The 26,892-nt window shown below is 44.6% G+C and overlaps 2 long non-coding RNA genes across 2 annotated transcripts; one reads left to right on the plus strand and one right to left on the minus strand.

Moving 5' to 3' along the window:
* The first annotated feature begins 997 nt into the window (after window positions 1-997).
* Window positions 998-13,208, plus strand: LOC135372313 (uncharacterized). Its single transcript, XR_010415946.1, has 3 exons — window positions 998-1,070; window positions 3,488-3,562; window positions 13,027-13,208. It is a non-coding gene; the product is annotated as an uncharacterized LOC135372313 (long non-coding RNA).
* On the minus strand, window positions 12,422-13,398 carry LOC135372311 (uncharacterized). Its single transcript, XR_010415945.1, has 2 exons — window positions 13,094-13,398; window positions 12,422-12,602 (listed from the first exon to the last, which is right to left on the minus strand). It is a non-coding gene; the product is annotated as an uncharacterized LOC135372311 (long non-coding RNA).
* Between the last annotated feature and the right edge of the window lie 13,494 nt (window positions 13,399-26,892).

The following is a 26,892-nucleotide window of genomic DNA, read 5'->3' on the forward strand; positions in this document are numbered from 1 at the left end:
GCCGTGTGACAGCACACGAATGATACTAGATGAAAGTGTTACTCGTTCAATGTGACACTAATTTATTCCGTGTGACAGGGATATAAATCGTTAGTGCACTTTCTGCCGAGGGTCACTAAAGGCGCCGTGTGACAGCACACGAATGATACTAGATGAAAGTGTTACTCGTTCAATGTGACACTAATTTATTCCGTGTGACAGGGGTATAAATCGTTAGTGCACTCTCTGCCGAGGGTCACTAAAGGTGCCGTGTGACAGCACACGAATGATACTAGATGGAAGTGTTACTCGTTCAATGTGACACTAGTTTAGTCCGTGTGACAGGGGTATAAATCGTTAGTGCACTTTCTGCCGAGGGTCACTAAAGGCGCCGTGTGACAGCACACGAATGATACTAGATGAAAGTGTTACTCGTTCAATGTGACACTAATTTAGTCCGTGTGACAGGGGTATAAATCTTTAGTGCACTTTCTGCCGAGGGTCACTAAAGGCGCCGTGTGACAGCACACGAATGATACTAGATGAAAGTGTTACTCGTTCAATGTGACACTAATTTATTCCGTGTGACAGGGGTATAAATCGTTAGTGCACTTTCTGCCGAGGGTCACTAAAGGCGCCGTGTGACAGCACACGAATGATACTAGATGAAAGTGTTACTCGTTCAATGTGACACTAATTTAGTCCGTGTGACAGGGGTATAAATCGTTTGTGCACTTTCCGCCAAGTGTCACCAAAAAATGCCGTGCGACAGCACTCAAAAATTCAGCAGTCTGACGGCCTGCCCACAGCCACATTCGTTGTTCTCATACGTAGTACAAGAAACGAAGCAAAGTTGATACGCACTACGCATTTGTGTCACTCATGTCGCATTCTAAATCTGCAGAATCACATTAAAAGAAGAAAAAATCATACTACGGGATTGTGGCGCACGCCTGGAAATTTTACCGCGTGGCAAAAGGTGGCACTAAATTGTCCCGTGCCGTCGAGGTAACACCCCTCTGGAACCCTCCACTTCGCCGGGCACTCCTTACAGCGCTCGGAACACTTTTGGAAATCATCGCTGGAAACAGGTAAGAGAATTCTCGTCATATTCGTTCAATCAATAACGAACGGCCCGATTAATTGCTCTTTCAACGGAATGCTCTCTTGGAGTTCTCTGATTTCAGTGCACGTAAAGGATCTCCACCTGGACAATATTAATCCGCAGACGAAACTTTGCGGCGTCGCTCATACTAATAATTGTCCCACAACGTGAAAACTCGTATTTTCATTCGCATTGTAATATATGGAAAAAGGCGATATATCACAGACAGGTGTCGCCCTGGTCACTCAAAAACTGTGAAGATATTAAATTGTAGTTGAAACGCAAACCTTTGAGGATGTTAGGCGTGATGATATTGTGGATATATATTGGCCTATGGCTCACGTGATCGTAGGGTGCAGCCATACCGACTCCCTTGCTTCGTGCTATATCTCTCTGCGGAACTAGCACGGCTTTCTCGTGATAACGTGGAGCATTTGAGGTAATTCTTTGTGCGTTTCTACCAAAATGACTTGTTAGAATACTGGACTCTAAAAATGAAACGATCTATATGTGAATTTTAAAAGACCTCGGGTGTTCTTTAACCACGACTGCATATGTAGACAAAAAACAAACAAAAATCAGACACACAAAAACTTTAAAATGAAAATGAATGCTCTCTGCGAGCTAAAAGTTGAAATTATCCAGGTTGATACCGCAATCATTCAATGTCATTTAATCTACCCATACGCATATATGTACGCGTTAAAGAGCTCTCAATAAGCTTAAAACACTTTTGGACGCGTGAGCCAAAACGGAAGGAATCGGTCAGCTTGTAAGCAGTTTGTTTTTGCCTCACCGTCGCTACAGAAAGAATGGGATCTCGTCTGCGAGCATGCTGTACGCCCAATTGCAAGTATCCATGTTGAAACATTTATTTCATTTCATTTCACCTTATATGAGAATTTTTATTTAAAAAAAACAGCAGTGCAAAATAGATGCCGTTTCAGCAGGTGGGTTATACGACCAGGCCGACATCCTGTAGGACAGCGTATGCATCTGCTGGACGACTAATTAGCAAAAATTGATTAACATAATATATGTTTTTCTACAGTTTTTGAAATGGGCGATAGCAGAATTTTAGCCAGTCATCATTGAAGTCCATCGTCCTTATTCAAGACCCTGAGAAGCGAATTTACTTCGAGATATAAATTGCCAAATTTCCCTACTCCTTCTGCGCACTTCGGAATCTGATGATATGCTAAAAATATTGATTCCTATTTGTAAACATCTTAGAATGTAGGTGGTCAGCATCCCACTTGAAACCAGAGATTTTTTTTCTTTTTTGTTTTGTGGTTCGGTTCGGTTTCAGGCGTAATGGTTCGATTCCATTTCAGCTCCAGGAGCTGACACATATCGGTTCCAAACTGCTTTAAGACGCTCTAAACCGGTTCCGAGCAGTTTCATTGCACAGGGTACATGCCCCAAAATAAAGACAGCAAAGTTCAAAAAGCTTTATTTGTCTTCGCATGCTCTAGCGTAAGAGTAAAGATAGCTAGCAGTTTGATAATAGTACAGACTCTGTTGTATCCCAGATGACCTTCAACGAGATCACCTTTTTGTTTTACAAACGGTTGAGGTATGAGCTGTCCACAAAGCTGTGAAAATAACGATTGCCCAGGGAAAACGAAACTATCGAGCGCTCGATAGTTTCCCCCGACCCTTAAAGGTACTGTAAAGCAGTAGACAAGCATGATATGCCGGTGATGTGACTAGAGACTCTGTTGCTTCTAAATACCATATGCGGAACCATACGACCGACAACGGGCTATAAATATTTTTAATTTGCCATGAAAAATGCGGCGTGGGTTATCCTAAGGTTGTCAAATGGGGACAGGGATGGCATCCCTTGGGATGTCAAAATCTGGTCCTCAGAGTATCATAATACTGCCACTCTTGCATATGACATGACGTCCCCGAGGCTGTCCCTCGCTCATCCTCAGGGACCAATTTAGGACAGTTTAAGTACACACGGAGGAGATAGCGTTCCTTCACTTCCCTGCTTTCATTTTTTTTTTTGCTTTTGTTTGTTTGTTTTACTTGATTTTTTTACTCTGGCACGCACACCCGCCAAGTGCTTACAGAAGCTACATCAAATTGCAATGACACCAAAGTTATGGCGGCATTTTTATTGTTCCAATGATAAACGGAATCTTGTCAGGGCACTAAGACCGAGAATCCCTCGTATTGCCAACTGTAGGATGGGACAAGCGTAAGCTTGCCCACTCTGAAACCCACTACGAAACGTATTAAGAATTCTATTCCGAAGCCAGAACAGGTACTAGTTTTTGTATTGTTGACTGATTAGATGAGCCACAAAATTAGTGATCCCACCTCCCTTATCGTTTTAGCCTACCACTCCCTATATCCTGAACTTACTGATTTGCTTTATTTTCCCCAACCAAGTCAACACCGTGAATTCGGCAGTTCCGGCATCCTGGAGTCTGGATAGTCCTGCTCGCCGGTGACTCAAAACGAACGGTGAGCTGTCCATGCTTCTTTTCATTACGCAATGAAAAAATACTCTAAACGAGGAATTGATTGAAGTATTACCCCTGCATCATTTCAAAGTCGATGTTTCTTACTCCCTTTGGTTTGAGACATTGAGGGAGGACCTTTGAAACTCTAAGGCACTGCGACAGGATCGCGCGTTTCTGTCCTTTCCACGAGAAATGTTTGATGTATTCACAGACAGTCATCTTTTTTAAGGCAGAGGACTTTACGCTGAACCACCCTTTATTTAAGAAAAATGTTATTCAGCCTATGATCGGCCCCGAAAAACAAAACAAATGTGTTTAGAGACCCTGAGCAGGTAAATTAAACAAAGTGATATTGCTTCTCCCGCTAGCTACCCACAGGGACGGGCACATGACGTACCTGAATGACTCTTTACGGACAGTCCGCGAGTGTTATCCTCAAGTCGTTCTGGGGATACACCTCGAACAATGAGGAGATTTTTTTAGTTTCATGTTAGCGCCGCGAAGCAACTGTGGGTATGAGCGGCGTGCAGGCATGGACAGATGGAGAGAGAACAGCAGGAATGAGTGGGTGGTAGGGCGGTTAGTGTGCGTCCTGGGCCGACTTCAGGGGGAATTGTGCCGACATTCGTCTGGAAAGTCTTCGGAAAAGCAGCACAGCCGGTGACAGGATTCGAACCCGTGTCACCTCCCAGTCTCGGCGTGGAAAGCGATCATCTTAACTACTATGCCACGGGAGCTGGTCAATGAGGAGATGATGACACTGTGGGGACCTCGTGAGGACCCTGGTTCTTCCATGTTTCTTCTGGTTCTTCCATGATTAAGTTCTGGTAAACGAAAACGAACAAAAACGAAGGAATGGTCAGCCTGACCACGAGCCTGCACTATTTGGCTGCGTTGTGGTTACCACTGAACTCACTAATGACACATGGCATGGAATAATGTATTTATTAGAAGAGACAGAGAAAAAAAAAACAACGGAAAGCCAGACGGTGTGTCGACTTGGTATTCAGAAAAACAAAAAGAAAACAGACAGAAACTAATCAACTAAAACGATCACACGGCTCAATTTCTCCAGTGCCACCTGGGTCAAACGTTGCGTAAACTTCCTTCTGACGCACAGTTTTTGTTTGCAATTATTTGCGATCTAACAGGTGACTTGAAAAACTTGAAAATAGCAAGGTTAAAAAAAAGTGGTTCAGGTCTTAATTGACATTTGTGAAATTGGCCCATTGCCATAGCCATGGTCAATAGCCGTCGTCCTTTCGTACACCCATATGCCGGACATCAAGTAGGACACAAGCTGTTACACTGTTGGAGAAGTCCTATGCAAAAATGGTGCGCTGCCTATTATCCTCGTTCCCAGTTGCGACTGTCACAAATAAAGGACAAAAAAGAAAAGGAATAACATACACCGTAAGCGTAGGCTCGCTTGCTCTGGTGTTTTGTAAATTTTAGATATTTTGTATGACCAGTACACATGTTTAATCATTCCATGCACCACACCTTTCTGTCATTATACACAGTTGGCTTTGCGAAAACATTCCGTCCACAATATGTTTTAGTGTGAGAAATTCGAGCCAAAGAAAAATTAGCAGGTGAAAATGAACAAAATGGCGATAAAACCTGAGACACGGAGCAGAAAAACAACGACACGACACCTTCTCAAACTCAGTAACAAGGTTATTGGGAGTGTAGGTTGTGTGATTAAATGGGTTGCTGAGTTTGAGAACACGTCGTGTTGTTATTTTTCTGTTCGGCCTCTCAGGTTTTATCGTCGTTTAAAAATGTACTAGCTCGCTTGCACACTTGCACTTCTACCATTGAATATAAACAGGCGTCGGCGAACGAAACATAACACTTGGAGTTTGCACGGTGTCGAAAGAGTCAGACATGGAAAACTAAGATGGCACAACCCGGAGAAATCGGGGATCGGAAAAATTCTCACCGGCCATTTGCTCACCAATCCAGAGGTGAAACCGGATATTTACTCACCCGTTCTATTTTGACTATGAGCCCACCCTGACAGTTTCATAATTTATTTTCATTTGCTCCACTGTGAGAAACAGTGAATGATAATAGGCCTCGTATATTTAAATCACAATTTTAGTTTTCGAACATTTGAGAAACGAGCGCATCATCCGACAGCTGCTAATAACCAGCTTCGGTCTTCTCTCGATGGAGGTAATGACTTCCACAACGCAAGATATTACAATTTTCCACGCTGTCGGTCGTTTTGACCATTTCTATTCGTGGCCACAGCTCGCTTTTCTTTGTTGTTTGGAGGTATTGAATCGAAAGTTCTAAGTCCCCATTTGTGTGGTAATGGTTTTAAAGAAAATAGGAAATAAGGGGGTTCAAATACCCTTCGAGTGCTCGTTATATGTACAGGAGGAAGAACAAGCACCTCACATACGCAAAGCAGGACCGCTCCCTCAGATATGAAGTACAAATAGGCTTTTCTGAGACTCACGTCCCCACGAAATTCCAGTTCCTTGCACGACTACGCTATGAAGTCACCCGACATAATATATGGATAACCCTCTCCCTCCTCACCCCTCCCCTCCTCCCACCCCTCCCCTCAGCCCTCCGGGCCCGAGTGGGCCCGGAGGGAGAGCTTGAGTGGGCCCGGAGGGAGAGCTGCAATGCAGTCACTAACGGCTCGTCCTCATGTTTTTCAGAGATACTTTGGGGCACTTGCGCTGAGCTACTGTCTACTCAGCTTGCTTTCGCCATCGTGGCTTGTGTCTCGTGTACCATCGGCCTTCGTCTTCGATCAACGGCTGTGTGATTGCCGTCACGTGTTTCAAGTCTGCGATAGCACGGTAATTTCACCAGTGTTTTTTGCTATCTACGCTATTGATGAACTTCGTGAAAGCCCTACTGGTGGAACACCTGCTTATCACATCGAGCAGCAGTACGTCACTCACCCATCGTCAACAGCGATATTCCGTACAAAAGAAGATAGGTCGCTACTTCTCGTCAGTGGGCCCGGAGGGAGAGCTGCAATGCAGTCACTAACGGCTCGTCCTCATGTGTTTCAGGTTGGTACCTGTTACCCTCTCTTTTCCAAAAGAAGCAATAATGTTATGCTGCTTCTCTTTCCGAGCCCACGGACTTGTTTTGCAATTGCCTGTGACTGCTTTTCTGTTGTTAGAATGCTCTTACTGTGTGCGGGAGACGTTGAGGCAAATCCCGGCCCCATGACAAAAGAACAAGAAGCTCAATTTAGTGCAATGATGGGCTTACTCGAAAAACTTAACGCCGGTCAGGAAACGTTGCTCAAAGAAGTAAAAGCCATCCAGAAAGATCAAAAAGAATTTCGAGCTTCTTTAACTAACCTTACTACGCGCGTTGGTAAAATAGAGTCCAATGTAGCCTCAATGCAAGGTAACTTATCGGAAGTTATCAGCACACAGGGTATGCTCTCAGCCATCCCATCGGACATGGCTTCGCTTAGATCACGCATTGATAACCTTGAGAGCAGGTCCAGAAGGGACAACCTGGTGTTCTATGGTATTGAAGATGCTAGTAATGAAACATGGACTGAATCAGAGGAAAAAATTAGAAAGCTGTGCCAAGATAGACTGGATGTTGTGGTCTCAGCTGAGCATGTCGATAGAGCCCATCGCCTAGGACGTTTTCAAGAGGCAAGGACACGTCCAATAATCGTGAAGTTTGCGAACTTCAAGGTTAAGGATACCATTTTAAGAAACTCTAAAGCAGTGTCTGAGGATTTCACTCCCGCTGTTCGTACTGCCAGAAAGAACCTGATTGCCTTCGGACGTTCACAGGGCCAAACTTTTCGCCTCCGTTTCAATAAGCTACTGGTTGGTAGCAAGTGTTATATGTACGACGAGGAAACACCGCTTGTTCGAGAGGTCCCAAATATCGAACCACGGAGCTTGCTATCTCGGGAAAGAAACCCAGTTTCAGCCGCAACCACTAGCGATTAGCAATCACTGAATGTCACTAGTTCCTTGTCTCATCACTATAGTTTGTCACTTATCTTTTCAAATATTAGAAGCATTGTACCCAAGCGTGAAGACCTGTTATCTCTTATAGGAACAACTGAAGCTGCTGTTGTTGTTCTGACCGAGACATGGTTAACACCTAACGTGCATGATGCTGAAATACTGCCGGGTTTTAGAGTATATCGTTATGACCGTGTTGAAAGGCGTGGTGGTGGATTGTTGCTTGGCATCAAAAATGAAATACCATCTCGCCCCATTGAAGTCCCTGGGAACATTGAGATGGTATGGTCTTTACTTGGTCACTCCCACAACAAGATCCTTATTGGAGTTTGTTACCGCCCACCTGATGATGTTTGTCTTGTCGCTGAGCTTCATAAAGCCCTTGCCTTTGTGAAAAGCAGTTTTCCATCTCACAAAATAATGCTTTTCGGTGACTTCAATTTCCCCGATATTGACTGGAATGACGTCTACAAGCCAAAAGCCTCCGCGGTTTTGTCTTCCGATTTCTGTGATCTATGCGTGTTATTTGGTCTGCTACAGTTGGTCACCGCGCCTACGCGAATTTCTGGAACCTGTCAGAGCATCCTTGATTTAGTGCTTACCACATCGCCAGAGCTATTTTCTCCAGTAGTGATTTTTGATGGCCTCAGCGACCACAGATTCATACACACCTCCATAAAAGTACCCTATACTGAACGTAAGAATATTAAATTCGATATAGTGGACTACAACAAAGGGAATTATGACGCCATAAACAGAGAGCTAGGTACGTTTTTCGATGAGTTTGTCTGCCTGTCTCCGATGCGATCTGTTGAGGATAATTGGTGTGCTTTCAAAGCTGCTCTTAGGAATCTAACTGGGAAGTGCATACCCAAAATTACAATACGGTCATCCCAGAATTCTCCCTGGTACGACCGCTCGTTGAATCGCTTGGCCAACAAAAAGAAGCGGGCGTACCGCAAAGCGAATACCCGCAAAAGTGACTCTGCCTGGGAAACGTACAGGGTAGCCGCAAAAGGGTATACCCTTGCCGTTAAAAATGCGAAGGGCACGGTTTTCAGCGTGACCTTACCTTCTCTCCTAAACAGTAACCCTAGAAAATTCTGGAAAATTATCATCCCAAGTATTGACTCCCATATACGATTAAGAGGTAGCTCTGGTGACGTGCTGCCCTTAGAGCATAGTGCCGCATTATTAAACAATTATTTTTCTTCTGTGTTTGTTACTGAGAGAACTTTTGATGCCTCAGGTTTACACATGCTAGACACTGTTATCATGCCCAGTATCACCATTGACCATCTTGGTGTTGCCAAGCTTATCGACTGTACCCGTTCTTCATCATCACCCAGTTTGGACAACATTAGCCCTAAAGTACTCAAGAATACGTCACCAACATCTAGTCGGATTTTGTCTCTCATCTTCAATCAGTCCCTTCTAACCGGCCAGTTTCCGAACGATTGGCGCGTCGCCAAGGTTATCCCTATATTCAGAAGTGGTAATACCTTCACCCCCTCGAACTACAGGCCTATCTCGTTAACTAGCATTCCCTGTAAGTTGATGGAACATATCATATACTCGAACGTCGCCCGGCATCTCACTTCAATTAACTACACTGTTAGAAAAATTTATACCTTTTAGGGTATAAATCGCCCGTGCAATAACTCGTACCTTTTAGGGTATAAATTTATACCCTCCGGAAAGGTATATATAGTTTATACCCTAGTGGAGGTATAGAATTTATACCTTTTCTTCACATAAACTGTACCTCTGCAGAGGTATATTCTAATCCCAGTTTTTTCTTTCAATCAGCATCATCATCATCAATCCAGTTTGCGACAAAATTTTAGTACAGGGAGTTGAAATAACATTTGATGAGAAGAAAAGCGTTCTTTTCTTTTTTACCACACTCACACGTGCAAACTATTTGAGAGCAACGCTCGAGTACGCCACACGAGTTCCCCATATAAAAAAATAAAAAATAAAATACTATAATATAAGAAAGAAAAGGTTCAAAGAGGAATACCCATTCCGCGTGTTTGGCAGTTTTGATCGATCAAATCCAGATATCGACATCTAAAGGACAACAAATACTGATATACGGCTGGCGACTTGGCAAACTGTAGAGCATCCTTCGCCTGGCGGACAACCATACGGGTGAGAACGGCAAGATTTAATTATTTCAGGTACACATATGACGCAGTCTCAACTCAACCTATAGATTGTAGATGCAACTCTAACGAAGTCTGTGTTTCTTAAACAAATTACTGTTTATCTTAAATGACACCGCTTCAACAAAAGAAAATTATGTGATTCAACACGTGGTGCAAGTAAAGGTATAAAAACGATGAAGGTATAAACAGCCTGCAGTTATATCTTAGGAAGTATAGCCTCGGTTCTATGTTACACACAAGGTATAAACACGTGATAATGAGGTATAAATATGTTTCGTTATCCCTGCTTCATACCTCTTTTATACCCTTGTGCACGATTGGAGGTATAAATCGGCACTTTGTCCCTTTTCTATACCCTCGAAAGGTATATATCTGCAACAGAAGGTATAAAAATGGTACAATAGCCCATTATTATACCTTCTTTATACCTTTTTTTCTAACAGTGTACTTCTACGAGTTCCAACATGGGTTTAGGAAGGGCTACTCATGCGAGACGCAGCTAGTTGAGTTCATTCATGACATCCAAAGTTGTCTCAATTCAAGGGAACGCATGGACGTCATCTTCCTTGACTTTTCAAAAGCATTCGACACTGTGCCTCATTTAAGTCTCTTGGCTAAGCTCTCAACACTAAACCTCGACCCCTTTGTTTTCTCCTGGATAAGAGCCTTCTTGACAGACCGGAAACAGGCCGTTTTCACTAACAACACTCTATCGAACTTCACTTCCGTAACATCAGGTGTACCTCAGGGATCCGTTCTTGGCCCTTTATTGTTTCTTATTTATATAAATGACTTACCCCAGTGTCTCAGTAGTACGGTTCGACTTTTTGCGGATGACTGTGTTTTATATAGGAAGGTGGCGTCCAGTGCAGACCATGATCATCTTCAGGGGGATCTGCTCGCGGTGTCCCGTTGGTGTAACACTTGGTCTATGTCTCTCAACATCACTAAGTGCAAGGTCATGTCCTTCTCACATGTCTCTTCATCTTATCAGCTACAGGGCTCCCAGCTTTTATGCGTTCCCACGTATAAATACCTAGGCCTTCACTTAGATTCAACAGTGCGTTGGTCCCTGCATATTGATAAGATTGTGTCTGAGGCAAACAGGACCCTGGGATATCTTCGCCGCCATCTTGCACTTGCTCCGCCTCACATCAAACTCCTATCTTATCGAGCATTCGTATTACCCAAATTAGAATACGCCTCTGCTGTTTGGGATCCACACCAGGAAAATTTGATACATGCCCTGGAATCAGTTCAGAACAGGGCCGCACGCTTCATCACCTCCAATTATTCATCGGATTGTAGCGTCTCGGGACTAAAAGAAGACCTTGGCATGGACCATCTCACATTCAGACGAAAGGTGTCCCGTCTGTGTCTTTTCCATAAGCTATTCTATAACAGAAACACTCGTGATCGTCTTCTCCCCCCTGCGGAATACATATATTCACGTCACGACCACGCTCACAAGATTAGAACCCCACAATGTCATACTAATTCTTTCATGTACTCCTTCATTCCTAAAACAATTCGGGACTGGAATCACCTGCCAGAGTCGATCGTTTTTATGCAAGACCCCGCCCACTTTAAGGCTGCCATCACCCAACACTACAGAACATAGCCTACATCTCATGATCGCTCCAGCGTCACTTTCCGCCACCTCTTTTCTTTTATTTTCTTACCTCGACCGTCTTTTCCTTTTGCATTCATCCAATGTCATTTCTAGTGAGCACTGCGAATCTATTGTTTTATATTGGTTGTACATCTGTTGCAATATTTTTGCTATTTGTCTGTTTGTTTTTGTTGTTGTTGTTTTTTACATGCTTTGTTTCCTTGTCTTTTTCCTTGCCCCTCCGTTGTGTAATACCCCCTTGGGGGTCCTCAACGTATGTAAATAAATTAATAAATAAATAACCTTCCTTCGATATGGATAACCTTCGATGAAGCATACTATACATAAAAAAGAAACAGAAAACTAATTTCGCTGCCCCAAATTTTCACAAAACAACCGCAAGGCTTATATGGGCGCTGCACTACATTTCGCGAAATAAGGGTTATAATCTGTGGCTGGATTAGTTTTGTTGAGTGTTATAGATTGTGTCTTCGTCCGGTCATAAGCAAGCAAGTGGTTGCCAAGTACGTCAGCTACTTCAATCTCCACACGTCTCTGCTGTCCATCATCGGAGAATGCTCGATGAGCTCATACCCCAGCAGCACAAAATCTTGGCCGAAAATTCGTTCAATGTTGGACCAATGTTGGGCGAAGATTGGCAATTCCGGCCCACGATTGGACCAATATTGAGCCAATATCTTGCGCTGCCAGGGTGAATGGTATTGCATTCCATCTGCAATCTGCACAGCGATTTCTGGCGCATCTTGTACCCTGGATGTGAAGACCCGATGCCCGGGAACGTGACGACTTTGGAATAATACCCAGGCTAAGCAGCTGGTGGCAGCAAGGAAGGTGTGCAGTAAATTACTGGGCAGGTAACTGGCTGTCCCCTCGTCTTCCCTGACGCACTACAAGAAGTCGGCCCAGGACGCACATTACTCCAGGGCGTCTGTCGTGACGTTGCCCACCTCTGCGAGGCCGACAACGGCGAGCCCTTTCGCCACCCACCACCACCATTACAAGATATTGGTTTCCGCAAACTTGGTTGTGTGTTATGCGAGGGTGACATAGAGGGTACCATTATTCAGGTGTACATGCAATTCAAAGCAAGGGAAGCATTATAACGTCATTTATTTAGTCCCATCGTCTTCCTTAAACACGCGTACATATTTCAGTAGCACTTGCATCTCATTTTCAAGAATTCGTCGCAGTATCCGCCCTTGTATCCTTGAATGGACGCGCAGTGGCTGTGACACTCATACTGGTTGAATGGACAGCCAAAGCCACCTATAAGGGTACGAGGAATATGTAATCAAATGGCGACCAAACAACAGATTGTTTGCTAGGACATAGGACACTCTTCTCGATGTATTCCGGAAGTGCAGATATAAAGTAGACCTAACCTCTCGCACGAACGATGGCACGCGGTCTTCGTGGAGAAGTTTACGAACATGCACGAACTATAGAGTACTCGCAGTATTGGCGTTTCAACATTTCTGTTCCTTGTTCAACTTTTAACCAGAGAAACCAACTTGTCCCTTAGAGCTTGAAGGTTAACGGGACCTCAACTTGGGGCTGACTGTGATTGATATCAGGTTGCTGAAAAACAACCCAATAAAGAGCTAAATAAATAATTGTAGTAGTAATAAGAGTACGATGCAGTTCCCTGACATTTGATTCAACGTGTCTCTTTTCTTCGATCTCTCATCAGGTTTGGAAGTACCAAGCACGTTTATGCGTTGTGAAACGTTGACAGATATTCATGATGCTGTACTTACGACGAACTCTCAAGTGTGAAGCATCTTCAACTTCTTCGTGGGACTGGGCCAATGTAACTGTGGAGAGACACGTGAATTAAAGAGACGGCACGCTGAAGGCCACATAATGTCTTACTCTAAGTGTCACATATCTGTTTCTAGCTCTGTAGATTAGAAAGCTAATTACAGCTGTGTGTAAGAAGTGCTATGTAACGAAGGTATGCTCTGAGAGCCATTGCCAACTCCTTAACTGTATACTCTGAATTACTGAACTGAACGTGGTTCGAGCTCGCGTTGACCCGTTCTCTTTCCCGGGCGCTTGGCGGCATCCACTTTCCGTTGAAATAAATATCTAATGTTTAGAAATAAATAACCCACAATCAGCGAGGCATCTCAATAAAGAACACTAAGTATAACGGTCGCAGGATGACGGCGACAGGGACAGGGCACTTCTATCACGCACCGGTATTGCATTGTAAGAGAGGAATAGCAGTGATGGATCCCACACCAATCCAGGTTGAAGATGGAATGACGATAGGCGATGAACCACTGCACTTCAACAAAAATTTATTTTCAACTGCCTTTTTTTTAAACACCAGCACCATTGTTTTGATACGCATGTGGAATATCTAGTTGAATCACCTCGTGTATGACCGGTACACTCCAAAAATATGTAAACTTTCTATAGATAATAAATGGAAGCTCTACTTCCACAACTGTCACCCAACTTCTATATATGTCTGGCCTTTTAAAATAGCAATTCCCGGCCGTCTTTTGAAGTCTTCAAAATTTCCCTTTTTCAAACAAAGGTTCACACGTGCACTGCGTCATGTGATCTCTAAGAGTGCTTTGTTTGAAAAAACTACAATTTTGAAGACGTGTAACGACGACGACGAATTGCTATTTTAAGGAGCCAGACAGATACAGAAGTTTTATGATAATTGTGTCAGGAGGGCTTCCATTCATTATTCAGAGAGAGTTCACAAACTTTTGGAGGCTTCCTGTCACATGCGTGGTGATGCAACTTGATATTCCACATGCTTCTCAAAACTATTGTGCTCGTATTTATGGAAAAAGGCCGTTGAAAATAAATCTTTGTTAAAAATGCAGTTCCTCGTCGAATATCGTCAATCTGTCTTCATGCTGGTTTCGTCTGGGTTCCCTCACTGACATTTCACATTGGGAATGTCCTACCAACAAGCCCAGGTCCTTACTCTCTCTTCGGTATTGCATCGTACGTGATTCCGTAGGTCGTAACCCAGCCGGGGGGAACACCGCAGAGCAATATTATTCTGCGCTTTTCGTTTCAAGATCAAGGAAGGGTTCAGTGAAGAGAGCTCAGTATAGAAGCCATCAATGAAATCAATATGCACAACACAAGCTAGGCAGACAGCATAGAGCGTGCTGGCTTCGTTTTAATTAGCCTGTAATTCGACTTTTAAGGGACAGGAGGGAGTCTTTCTTACATATTATTTTGTTGCGATATTATCATAATATCTCTTTCGAGTGGATAGTGTGGCAATTCTCTACATACATTTTAACGCGTATTTCGCGCAATATTAATTTCCATATGGCATAGGAAACACTGACTAATCTCGTGTAAGTTACCAATCTTCTGACAGTTGTTTAACAACGACAACGTCAACAGCTTCACTTCGATTCACATCCGTTCCACTGTCCGAAATTTAATTGAGATTGTATGTACCTATATTGCGGTTATAATAATCAGTTCATGCGTCATATGTGAATTCAAACAGAAAGAATCCCGTGAAACCCTGGAACGAAAATTCACTTTCGATAAAAAGAGCTGGTTTGATAAAAAATGCTGGTTGCAGCTTCGTTGTCTATTTCCGTCTAATTTGTGTAGCCATGCTCAGGCTTGTTTCAAAGTTCACAAAGTTCATGGCACAAAGTTCACTTCGCTCGCTATGTCAGAAGATATTGGAGCGAGCCAACTCAATTGTCACAGACTGCAACTTCTATTGGATGCATCTGTCGCAGGAAAGGTAGCCACTTTATGTAGATCTCTGTTCAACGAATGAGATCACTCTCGCGTAGGAAGCACATGTATCCAAAGTATATTTCATTTACAACGACATCTTCGTGATATAGATGATCAGGGTCACGATGCGCAACTTTTGGATATTCGGCAACGCGCAGTGAGTGCATCACGTTCCCGCTATTATTCACGAGCTCCATTGCGATAGCCAATCGCGGGATTTATTTGGAACCGCAGCCTACCAAAACATTTTTCCCGTAGCGCCTCGTGCCATTTTGAGTGTGCCAGATAAAAAAGACAGAAAACGAGCGGGCACCGAACGCTGCTTTCGGTTTAGGGTCCGGGCCCAGGCGCATCTACACACATAAAGTGTATTTTATTCCCATCATAATAAATACTTCGATAAATAGTTAACTACTCAATATAATGGCTATGAGTTGAAATTTCTTCTGTTCAGCGATGTGGCACGCATGCAAGAAGAGATGATGAGCAAATGGAAAATTTCAGCGATGCAGCGTTCGTTAAAAACTTTTATTTCTTGGATGGCGTTGAGGAGCGCAAAAGGTTCGTTGCGTTGCCCTTGTCTGCACTGTGACAGCCAGGTCGACATCTGTAACTGGGAAAATGTTGGTGTACCCTTCCAAAGGGCTGATAAGGCAATCTCGTTAACCTCAAACTGGTATGCCTCGTTGGCAATATCATCTGTAAACCAACTTAATAATAGACGATGGATGCGTTGGTGAGATTTTTGTGTCTTTAGGTCGCTGACTATGGCACATCTTCAAACGTTCGTTGAATGTGTACAGGGAACAGATTGTAAAACAATGTCAAGTACAGAAAGGTAGTTCCAAAAGTTAGGTTAGGAGCATCTGCATCGGAAGGAATTTTAGTCTCTGACTTATTTTTTGATGGGTTTGTTTTGTTACCGCGCGAGAGGTAGGTAAGGCGTCCGACTGGGAAGCTAAAATAGCCTAAATAATCATTTTACTACTAAATGTTTTTTGTTAGCAATTTCCAGAATAACAGCATTTATAACGGCCGGTCAACATTTCCGTCTTTTACACAGGCAACAGCTCACAGGCGGCAACGTGCACGAGTATGGAATGCACGAAACAGGACAGAAAGATGTACTTACCAATGAGTTGTGTGCAGAGGAAGTGATAGAAGCTCAACTGTTCGGAGATCTTTTTTATAATGCGCTCGATGAGGAATATTCCTGGAAAAGCCTGCTTCCGAAGATAAGAGCCCGACTCTGATGTATTTCGTTCCAGAAAAAACCCGCACGCGAGAGCAGCCAAATTCGCAGAACACTTGAGGTGAGGTTGTGATGGTCCGAGTTTCTCGATAAAATCGGTTTCACAGACTTTTTCCAATTATCTAGCATCAAAGGGACAGCGCGCCCTGTTACTTCCAAACGGTTGCGAGAGCTCGTGTTCCCCCACAGTTGAAAACCATAAAACTTTAGTTGGCATGTGCGCAGTGTCTCTCCGTGGGAGGGGTGACATCTGCTACCCCTTAGACAGTGTTGTTTTCCCCTAGAGGCGGCTTTGTGTAGAGGGCAGCATAACTGTATGTTAACAGAAGCAGTGGCAATTACAGCGTTCTTCGAATGCAGTCTCGGACGCACATGTGTTTTTGGTTTGGCGTATACGTGACTGACCCGGGCTGTGTCATGGCGCGGGAAGGTTATATAAACCATGGGTGACTTCGAGAGAGGGAGAGAGTGGGACAGTCGCATAAACAGTCAGTGGTAGTTTGCGTCGAGGGTCGGAACCAGAAAAGAGTCGTCGAGATGTGATCCAGAGCGGGAGCCCGGACGGATGCCCGGAGGGAGATGGACGACGGCGGCGCCTTGATGCTTGGAACCCACCTTCGACCTGAGGGTTCGTCCCCGAAGTCTCCTTCCACCAACGCTGACGTCCGGGCAACCGAAGTTGCGAACAGGAGGCCCAGCTGGCGGTGACTGACCGGAAAGAGGTGCACCCGACGACGATGTGGCGAGCGAAGAGCCGGATCGACGAGGGCGGCAGCCGAGCTCCTGGGACCGAGCCTCCAAGTGGGACGGTAGGCCTGCCGCCAAGTCGCCGTCTTCGCTATTGTTTGACCCGGCCGTGGACCAAGAATGGAGACCAAAGCGGATGAAGATCGACGGAAGCAGCAACCGAAAGCCACAGCATGGAAAGGCGGCCGTGTAGGTCACTGCTGAAGTCATCTTCAGAGCTCGTCAGCCACGCCATCGTCCATTGCCTGGTGAAGATGTGGTGTCGTCGGGATGCGCAAAGTCAGGGTCAGTCACTCTTGCCGCCTTGTTGTGTCTCCTACGTTTGCACACGATTCACGTGTTCATTAACCGCGCGTTGTGTATAACTGTTCTTTTAAAGTATACCATGTTCGCTTGATATCATGCGTGTTGTTGCCGCGATTTGTATTATCCATCATACGAACTGAATAATGGCGTAGTGCTTACTTTTATTCATTAAATCATGTCTTGTTGTAGTTGACGAAGTGTGTGGTTGTTATTCCTTCTCGCCTCTGCGGGTGCCCACGCGTTGAGTGTATCCCCTTTTCTTCGGTAATTTTGTGCTCCGCCCCTCCTTCGGCATCGGAAACGAGGGACGTCACAAGGTGACTCACCCCCATTGTTATAAACCTGCATAGATCTTATTGGTATCAGTTTCACAAAAGCAGGGGGTGTAAAATGGGAATCAATGTGGCATGGACAGTTTCATTTGCCCCGAAAGGCACATTCAGAAACCACTAAACCTGACGCAGGCAAAGTTCAGACAATTGGAATAGTGAATGCGAATCCGCATTACAGAAAAAAATACGAGGCAACTCAAAATACATATGCTAAACACTTCTTATGGCTGGGGGTGGCACAGGACCGCTGCCTACACATGCGTACAGGTATCTGCTGACTGTCGTTTCTTCCGGCGCAGAAGCTGATCAGACCTTCAGTTCAGCAGCCAGTATTTGCACAAACGTTCGCTCCGAACTGGGGGACACCACCCTCGAAGCTCTGTACTTTCTCAGGTCGTGTGTTAATGGTTGTACAATGGGATAAGCACGCAGCGACGGTGTTGTAAACCGTTTAATGTTTTGTTTCTTTCCATTCGTCTTTATTGTTTATTTTTATTTTTTATTTTTGTTGCTGTTCGTCATTCATGTGGAATGTGATACTGCTTGAGGAAATTATAAAGTAATATTTTCTGTTACTTCAAGCGTAGTGAGACTCGCCTTGTTTTCAATTGCAAAAGTGAAATGCAAATTAATAAAAAAAGAGTGGCATTATCGTAGAAAAAAAAAGGAAGAGAAAAAAAGAAACCATTTCGCCATCACTACCTGACATGCTTAAATGCTTTCCTTCAGGAAAAGGTAGAATTGACAAACCGCACATGAACTGCGCACAACACGGCGATATAGTCAATTGAGGTAAATGAACTTGGAAGTAGACTTCTGCACGGCCCGCGGGACCTGCGTGCACCCACGGGTGACCCGCGGCGGTGGGTCTACGTTTTCGGTGTCGTGCGAGCAGTGGATCGGCTGAGGTCGTCGCATTTTAACAAACACTATTAGAAAGCACACCGAGTTGCTCAATCTCTTACGCGTCTGTACTGCAGTCGCTCGAAATATGACGTAGAACGCCGCTAACAGAGGTGGAACAAACGGTCACACTGTAAAGGTGCAACAGTGCCAGTGTGTTCTTTGTTCGTGTCGCGTTTCGTATGATCATGCCTCAAGTCACAAGCCAACACGCATTTGCACCTTTTTGCCCCCTGCGCTGGTGTCGTATACAATAAACTGTGCACACAGACACATCTAATCATAAGGCGTGGACCAGGGAGTACTCTCAGCTTACTCGTGAACGTTCATCGCGTTGCGGGTAGCGGGTCGGCTGCGGCTGAGCTTCTGAAAAAGAGAACAAAAAAAAGAACATCGGGCCTGCGGGCGGATGCTGGTCTCAGTTTGTAAAGGGTTGCGTGTCGGGTGCGGATTTGAACCTGCGGGTCAGATCATTCTGACCCGCACAGGACTGTATTTGGAAGCAATATCTGAGCTCGTCACAATCCCGAAATCCCGTCCCGGGATCCCAGGACTGCAAAAATAGCTCGGGATTGACGACCCTATGTATAACGTACACCGAAGGATAACGCCCACCAGACACCAGATGATCCCTACGATGTACTATTGAGGAGGAACTGAGTTCTACATCGCCCTTCATGTATACAGGAATCAAAATGTGTTATTGTTTCAAATCAAATCGTTTATTGCGTCTTAGCCGCAATCACACTTTACCTCACCCTACTCTGGCTCACGTGTGCGATGTCGCCCTCAGTCAAGAACAATAGCGCTACTGCAGAAAAATATCACTCAAGTCGCTACCCATGAAAGCCCAGTGTCGTTTTCTGTCAGAGGTGCACCTCCTCATAATCTCCTAAAAGATTGACGCAATTAACTCGTTGAAAAAGAGTAAGGAACCGATCTATTTTGTAGTCCATGATAAAAGCTTTTAAAACTCGGTGCAGGGGAACTTAAAAAACCGTGTCGTGTCGTCTTTTTGATATTCCCCTGCACTGAGTTTTAACGCTTTTATATATAGTTTACGTTGCCCGGCATCCTCGCGGAAAAACTCCAATGCATACATAACACGCAACGGTTGCTAATGAGCACTGCCCTTAGGTTTTTTCGAGAAAACATATCGCAAACCGATGTTCTAGTCGTTACAATATTCTGGACGGATTCTATCTATTCTTGACAACATTACCACGGGGTGAGGTGTTGAGCATGGCGATGGGGTAGAGCACTGGGCTGTTATGTATGTTTCGCGACTCGAAGGCTTGAAGTGAAATTATGCTTTATTTACTAATCGATAGCTTTGAATTGTCACATGAATTTTGCGAACTAACTCTGGGGGAATGGAATATTTTAAATGTGAAATTGTTTGATTTAGTGAGCGATAATTTCAAACTGATATACCAGTTTTCTTAACTAAGCCGTAATTTTGCGATAATTTTGGTACTGTGCCTTCATCCTTTGGTGTGATGTGCAAGAAGTTAAAGCGATATATCGAAAATTGGAATTTATTGACTACAAGTGTCGCAGTACTACTACCGAGTCTTTCACGAAAATGCCCCAGCTGACGCTACCGATTTCTTCTTAGTAAGCATATTAGAGTCGTCGGTCAAGAGTTGTCCAATGAGATGCACATTTGAACATGCTCGTTAACTAAATAAAATTCTTCAGTTTTAAAGCAGCACAGTAGTCATTTTTAACACTCAGTTTTCTTCCTATAAAGAAACAAGGGAAAGGGTGCAGGCTAGCTGGTATAGATCCATGAAGAAGACCGAGAGACACGGGCACAGAAGACGACACACGTAGGTTCTCAGACACAGCAATAAATTTATTGGTTCATCTCAACTTAAAAGCTAAAAATCCTCGAAGGGGTGCGAGAGGGATAAAAGACGCGTTGCTAACTACGTTTTCCCTGGTGGCAATCTCCAAGGATTCCCGAAACAACCTTCGGTGTGCGTAGGGTTCCCACGCAAGCACTGTAGTGTCCTTGAAGCAAGGCTGGCAACCCTTACAATCCCGTAAATGATCTACCAGTTCCGAAGACCCGGCCATTCTTTCAACATTTGCTGCATGTTCCCTAATCCGGTCATTGAGGCACCGGCGCGTCTGGCCAACGTACACAAAGCCGCACTCAAGGGGAATGGAATACGCAACGTTCTGCTTGCAAGGAACTAAAGGCTTCCTGTGCTTCACGCCGCAAGATTCAGATGTAGAGCTGAAGGGGGTCAGACGACTTAATTTAAAGGCATTGGAAAAAAACAACTTTGATATTATAGTATTTAGCGACAGCAAGAATGTTGGGAGCAACTGCATGAAAATAGGGAATTACAACTACATTACGAGAGTTACCATCATTCCATGGTCTACACTGTGAACTTTCAAGCAATTTCATGGCCCTCTTCGCAATCAATTGGTTGTCATACCCGGCCTGCGTGAGTCTTTCACATTGCTTCCGCAAACTACTCCAAACAAAATGAAAACAGCTTTTCTTCGTTGCTGCATTCAAGAGTGATGTACAAACACCGAACATAACAAGTTTAGAATGTGCGCTTAAGTAGGGCAGGACCGGCTTGCAGTTTTCTTTTCCATATGACCAACAAAAACCCGGGTTACAATGAAATGTGAGGTTCAGGAACCTCAGCATCCCATGAGAGGGTTGGTTGGGTTGCTCTACACAAAATTTTAACTCGGGTGCTTTAATGTTGAGGTTCCTGGACCTCACATTTCATTGTAACCCGGGTTTTTGTTGGTCATATGGAAAAGAAAACTGCAAGCCGGTACTGCCCTACTTAAGCGCACATTCTAAACTTGTTAAGTTCGGTGTTTGTACATCCCTCTTGAATGCTGCAACGAAGAAAAGCTGTTTTCATTTTGTTTGGAGTAGTTTGCGGAAGCAATGTGAAAGACTCACGCAGGCCGGGTATGACAACCAATTGATTGCGAAGAGGGCCATGAAATTGCTTGAAAGTTCACAGTGTAGACCATGGAATGATGGTAACTCTCGTAATGTAGTTGTAATTCCCTATTTTCATGCAGTTGCTCCCAACATTCTTGCTGTCGCTAAATACTATAATATCAAAGTTGTTTTTTCCAATACCTTTAAATTAAGTCGTCTGACCCCCTTCAGCTCTAAATCTGAATCTTGTGGCGTGAAGCACAGGAAGCCTTTTGTTCCTTGCAAGCAGAACGTTGTGTATTCTATTCCCCTTGAGTGCGGCTTTGTGTACGTTGGCCAGACGCGCCGGTGCCTCAATGACCGGATTAGGGAACATGCAGCAAATGTTGAAAGAATGGCCGGGTCTTTCAACATCATAGATCATTTACGGGATTGTAAGGGTTGTCAGCCTTGCTTCAAGGACACTACAGTGCTTGCGTGGGAACCCTACGCACACCGAAGGTTGTTTCGGGAATCCTTGGAGATTGCCACCAGCGGAAACGTAGTTAGCAACGCGTCTTTTATCCCTCTCGCACCCCTTCGAAGATTTTTAGCCTTTAAGTTGAGATGAACCAATAAATTTATTGCTGTGTCTGAGACCCTACGTGTGTCGTCTTCTGTGTCCGTGTCTCTCGGTCTTCTTTATGGTTCTTCCTATAAAACTGTTAAGTAGGCCAGTAAGATGCACCATGCGAAGTAATTTACACCACAGAGTCATAATTATCGCTAAGCTAATAAAGCTGTGCACTACGCATCTCTGTGTAACATTTTAATTGTCGCAGCAATGTGCACCAATGTAGTTTATGACTTCTTCGGACAAGATGCGGAACCAAATGTTGACACAAACAAGATGTAGGGCAAGCGTGCACACCCCCTTTCCCACCCGCCCGCACCTATAACCTCTGGAGGCGGACGTGCGGTTGTTCAGATGTTTCTATTATGACATCTGAGAATGGTCGTTACGACTTATAACTAAAGAGCGGACCATTTTCACAAGCGACCTTTTTGCCCCGGAAGGGGGGCACGGCTCCCCTTGCCCCCCTCTCAGTACGCCCATGGTGGTGAGCATGCGTACTGACTTGACAATACAACTTAGACCTGCCAGTTGCTCATGAGGTGTATGATACTTCTTTACACACAAACTTCTGCAGGTTTGATCCGAAGCAGCACACAATATTGGGCCCATATCGGCTGGTTATTGGCGATACGGGTCCAATATGGGGCCCGTTTCGCAAAGATTTCTCCCATATTGGCTGAAACTGGGCCATATGGGCCCCATATGAGCCAATATTGGGAAAATTCTGGCACTATGGGCCCCATATTGTCCGTGACTGAAAATACAGGAAATGGCACGTACCCGTGCTGCAAGTGCCCAAGCAGCACGGCAAGATTGGACGTTGAAGCGCGTGAAATGCCCAATTCAGTACGTCGTTACATCCAACAACTTCCCGCAGATGATACAGATTGTTCGAAACAGTCAACATACGTGGCAATCCCATTGTAACGTTCACTATAGCTCGACAACTCAACTTTCCACGTACCGGAAGCAGCCGTCATCTTGCTTCGCGATGCCAATGCCAATCGGTCGCCCCGACTGAGAGCGAGGGGGGTCGTTTGAGCGAAATCACGCGTCCAACAACTAATGCGCGTGCGCGCGACAGTCGGATCGGACGTCTCATACGGGCTAAAATGTCGCTGATTCCTGTAATGATAACGGAATTGCGGCAGGCCAAGTAAAAAACACAATGTTTGATAGTAAGGGATGGCTCTTCTGTAAAGTTAGGTGCTTTCAAGTTCCTGCTAGCGGTGTTAGTTGCTCAGGCGTATGTCCGTCACCGTCACGATAGCGTTTCGCTCCTTTGTCTCGGTGCGGGTTGGAAATTGTTGGCTCATAGAAGATTGTGATCCAAATGAAGGCTTCTGATGGATGTTTGGCATTGGCAGTTCCGTGGGACTGCTTGTGTCCTTAGCAAGACGGGCGTTGCACCCGTTCTTCGTTTTTGGGGCGAAGCAGTTTATTTCTTTTTATGCAATTGTATACAACGTGGATCAATGAGATCTGCAGAAATGACAAATCAAAAGGAAGAGAGAAGTTATATCAGTGGTGGATATTAAAGGACAACGGAAGCGAAGTTTGTCCATTGCAAAAAAGGGTCCGAACAAGGTGTAAATATTATGTAGAATTATGGTGCTGCTAGTATTTTTCGAGTACGCTGTGCGGATGGACATATTTTTGACGATTACGAGCGCGCAGGGCCGCCCACCTGACACGATTGCCCATGGGGCGCGCCCGCCGCCGCAAAGCATTGTGGGAAAATCTCAGGAGCGCGTGGCATCAAATATCTCTCGAGCTCAATGTACGGCTGCCCGGTGAACGGGATAAACACGGCGAATTCCGAATAACGCCTGAAGATGTTCGATTCGGAGATCTCGTGGAAGTCTGAAGGCGATATATCTTATGAGAGATGGGTTCGTACCTATGCTTCTTCGTCACCGTTTTTTCCCCGTAGCGGGAATCAGACGTACGTCGAAACGCCAAGTGGAGGTAAAGATCTGTGCCTTCCCTTTTCGTGAAAATACAGAAGAGGCAGCTCCTTCTTTCAGCCTGATGTACTTCGTTGACAAGCCAAGGCTAATGAGCACCTCTCAATTTGTTTTGAACCATTCGTCAACAATATATCTGCGCACTACTTGTATTGTTTCACGTGTCTGCAAGTAGGCATAGACGGATTCGCGGCGACAATAAGATTCCTGTCCTTCGGAAACAACTGAATTATGACAGTCATCAGAAAAGTCAGACATCGGCGGAATTTGAACTTCGCATCTCTCGATTGCCGCTCGAGCGCCAATGGCCAATACGGCCACGGAAACAACCACAGACTGGTAGAGCGTGTTTGTTCTGAAACATATCCTGGCCGAACGCAAGCTAAGACAGCCAGCAATGTAAGCAGTCAGACTCTCACGCCTAGAGAGAATGAGATCACCTTCGTTCGGATGGATTTTGGGGGCCAGCCCTGGTCGTGTTGTCTTTGTAATAGACGTCAGTCGATGTTTGACTCTATGTTTGTGCTGTCTATCCGTGTGCCGTTCGTGCAAGGAACACTATGTCCTCGCGTTGCTGAGAGGAAGTCGGCAACATGTTGTAGCACAGCCAGGAAAGACTTCACAAGCATGCACAATTTTTCTTGTCGCGCAAATCAACCTCCGATCGCAAAACAACCGCGAAATGAAAGTCAGGAACTCCAACAGGAGAGACAACGTGCGTCACTTCCCTGGTCTCCTACGGCGGCGCGGCGACGCTCACCAGGGGCTCACAGTGCTCCGCGGCCGAATTTTATATCGCGATTGTGGCGGTATGTCAACTAATATCCGTAAATCTATGTCGAATTCCGGATTGTTTTGGTACACATCGCAATATGAGGCAAACAGCTTTGCAGCTTATTTTCGCTTCCGTCGTCATTTAAACCGGATAATGCTGGATAATGGATAATAACCGGATAATCACAGAAATATTGACAATATTGGCGCAAAATGGGTTTGCCAATATAGGTAGCCCATATTGGTCCAATATTCGCAGCTTTGGCTATCTTGGCTATTGCAATCTTTGCAAATATGACTACTGGTAATGTGGCAATCAACTTTTGTCATCACATACTGTATGTTTAATACCCCCAGCTTGATGAAATTCTACGCGCAGGGTATACCATTTAAATATTGGTTATAAAGTGCCTGAAAGGTTTTTTAAATGCAGTTATAGTTTGAATATTCGTATATGGCTATGAATGAACATGAACTGTACCGGACTAAGTTACTTATAAACACAAGCTGTCCATATTCTAAGTCCACTTTTTCGTAAATAGGAACGAAATGAGGGAAATTATGGTAAGACGTACCTCCACCTAGTATCTTGGGTATTTAAAGCCTGTAGTAGTTTCTGTGGGAAAGGCTTGGCGTATTCTATTGGTCGCACAGGCCGGTATAACCACTTTCTTGTTTTTTCCAAGTTTCTGCCGCACCCATCTCACAAACTGTTGGTATGCAGAGTATCTGTATTTCCTGTATGAGACAACGCAAGCTTTGAACAAAGCTAACGCTAGTAGGACGCCGAGTATTATTTCAGCTGCACTCTTTCTGAATCAGTGACGAACAATGACGAAAAGTTGAGAATAACTACCTTGTATTGAAACCCACCAGCATAAATGTGCATGAGACACGCTTCTTACTTGTGAATATGAGCGCTCATAGGTTCGTGCAGTCCTCTAAATATGCTACTTTGAGGACAGCTCCTTGCAGCATAAGCATAAGCACTCGACCTCTTTTGACATTATTATGCATCAACCACACCGGCACCTTAAAACGACGGAGCCGTCAAACACGAATTTTACACAAACTGTTTATGTGTTTCATCATGATAAATGCTGAAAGCTCGTCTAATAGACAGTTGTCTGTTGTTTACGTTGTCTACTTCTTACGTGCCCGATGCGTATGGAACTTCTTCATGCTTAAGTCGACACCTGACTCAACATTTCAAGAGCAAGGCTTCCGAACTCTGCTTCACGTAGCAACACTTCCCTCTCAGTAGCTGAAAAGTGCCTGAAAATCTGCCTTGCTGACTCCGCTGTGCTTCCACCTTCGACGTCTATGTTGAAAAAAGCACCCAGCAATACGGAAGTTGCGGAAACCACCCGAACTTCCGGTGTGGACTTTCCTCCAATAAACGTCGGGTGGCGGTTTAAGTCATACACTAAGGAAGACCTCTGCATAGTAGCTCGACTTTTGCGCTGATCGGACGAGTTAGAGTTGAAAGCGAAACCATTTTTCGGCTCCTTGTTTAGAATACTTCGCGGCTCCGCAGAGACGAAACGTTTCAATTGTAACTTGGAGGCACCATATATAGGTCCGTTATCCTTGCAAACAAAAACATTTACCAGGTTCTGGTCAGAGTCCCTGTAACACACGAATACTCCTTGCGGGACGAAGACCCTCCCGAATGCAGTCACTGTGGGGAACAACTCTCAATCCTTCATATCCTCATTGTATGCCCACCATATCAGTATCTTCTTCAAAGTCATTTTGTATTATTCCATAGAAACTTCTTACCACTGCACCCGGCGCCTTTGCTGGATGAATTAAATTTTGTACCCTTTATTGAAAGGTCTACATGTTTTTTCGATATGCCGGGTTTTTAAAGGATCTGTGATTTTAATGGTTTTAGGGGTCCGACACAAAGACAAGTTTGGGAGACGCCGGCCTAATGGAACTGCGCACAGTGGGCAACTATGGCTGCTACCCGACCGGTATTTGTAATGTAAT

The sequence above is a fragment of the Ornithodoros turicata genome, chromosome 1 (assembly GCF_037126465.1).
Source record: "Ornithodoros turicata isolate Travis chromosome 1, ASM3712646v1, whole genome shotgun sequence".
NCBI lineage: Eukaryota > Metazoa > Arthropoda > Arachnida > Ixodida > Argasidae > Ornithodoros > Ornithodoros turicata.